This window comes from Coptis chinensis, chromosome 4 (assembly GCF_015680905.1).
Source record: "Coptis chinensis isolate HL-2020 chromosome 4, ASM1568090v1, whole genome shotgun sequence".
NCBI lineage: Eukaryota > Viridiplantae > Streptophyta > Magnoliopsida > Ranunculales > Ranunculaceae > Coptis > Coptis chinensis.
In genome coordinates this window covers 51,106,755-51,108,884 of record NC_141459.1, presented here as the reverse complement: position 1 = coordinate 51,108,884, position 2,130 = coordinate 51,106,755, and positions in this window count along the sequence as shown.

The window sequence follows — 2,130 nt, the reverse complement described above, 5'->3', positions numbered from 1 at the left end:
TTTCAAATGTACGCATGGGATGAAAAAAAAAACAAATTCTAAAAAACAATGGATTAGTTAATTGATATGTATTAGTTATTGGATATGGATATGGATTAGTTAATAGATATGGATATGGATATGGAGTTAATGGATCATGATATGTATTAGTTATTGGATATGGATTAGTTAATAGATACAGAATTCTTATGCTACACAACTGTCTGTGTAGACCACAGGTGAAGCCATTGATTTGTAAGTTTTTTCTATTAATTTATTTTTTCACAGAATTTGGATTTATTTTCTTTTTACTAATTTCCAAATTTAAATTTATAGTCCAGTAAACAAAGTAGTAGCACATGCAAAAGCATGTAAGCAAATCCCTTTGTTCTTGGCAAGTCTTTCTGATTGGGTCTTCTGGAATTCAACAGGGTTAGTTTTGAGTTGGAATCTGGAGCAGTTGGGACTTTAAGGAAGCAAATAAGAAACTTGAATGGGGCTTGAAGAAGGTATGTTTACTAGATATTGAAGATTATCCTTCCTTTTCTTCGAGGGTTTTGCTTAACAAATAGGTGCTCCATTTATTTTTGAAATTAATTTTTGTGTGCATAACCTTTTAAATTTTTGATGCAATATGTTGCAGATTGTGGGTGGATATGAACATACTCTACGTGCAAAGCTCACATTTTTCACAGGAATCACATGGTATTAGATAGTAATTTTTCAAAACCAAATTTCCATTTATATCAGGCTGTTTAGGAACTGAAACTCTGAGCTAATCCTTGAAACTTTGCTCTCCCTTAATTGTGAATTCAAACATCAGTATAGAGATAAAAATTGAAAGTTTAGGTGACTGAAAACAAGTAACACCATCAGGTGAAGCGATTTTGGAAGAAATTTATTAGGAAGAATAATTAAGAGAAACAACTAATGGTTTTTGAGTTCAGTAAATTGAAATCAGCTAAGTGATAGTTACAGTAGGAATTGTAATTACTTAATTAACTCAGAGTACGTAAGAATTGTTATCTTATTCCAATGCATGTGTATTTCTTTAGGTTGTAGCAGAATACCGAGTCAGAGACAATACAATGAACGTTGTCAATCGAGTAGGCAAACTATCGCTGATTGATCTAGCAGGATCTGAGAGAGCTCTTGCCACAGATCAAAGAACACTTAGGTCCATTGAAGGTGCCAACATTAATCGCTCCTTACTTAAGCAAGCAACCACAGCGATCGCTAAAGCTTTGACTCTCACCCTAACATTGATCTTACTCCCATCCCTTATTAGATAGGGGCTTATAGCTTTAGTAAATTTTTCATGGATGTCATCATTTGCTCATATCTTATTGTGAAATCTTCCGGTAATATTTGAGTTCCTTTTTTTTGTCAGATTCATGTATTTTAACATTGTTTCCATTCCTCTATTTGTAACTATGGATATGTCTTTCTTATACACCATTTCGATTGAAGCATGTTAGATTTGTATTGATTATTAGTTTTTCATAGGACTTATGACTTCGGTGGTGGCCAAACGATGGGTTTTTATTCTTTTTAATGAACCAATATGGTCTATTAGACATAATTGGTGTAAACAAATGGAAGAGAAAGCTTCACAGCGTCATCCATTGTTAAAGCTATACAAAAAAAAGGAATTAATCATCAAATTTGCCTAAAGCATTTTGTCGTATAAATTGTTTCAAAGACCTATCATAAAAATTAGGCAACTTATGTTTGATATAGATTATTCTGCTACATTGGATGGATTTAAAACATAACTTTGATGAAAAACTAACTCTTTCATGCATCATTTTCATTACTTTGTTGTTTTTTACTATTCCCCTTTTATGATTTTGCAGCAGTTGGTATTTTTGTGGCAGTATTACATGATGTATGGATAGTTAGGACAATATGGAGAAGGGAAAATTTGGATGATATTAGCATAAGCGAGAGCCCTTTTATGTGACACTGATTTTTGTGCCCTTTTGCTAAGTTTGGTCATATGAATTCATTTAAATAATTTGAATGATGAGTGTAGTTCATAACTTGCTTTTGTGCCTAGAACTGAGAAGTTCTGTTGTAGGCATGTCAGATGTGAATGAGTTTATCATACTGTTTTGTAGGGGAATGATTAATGTCTTTGAGATAGCTCTA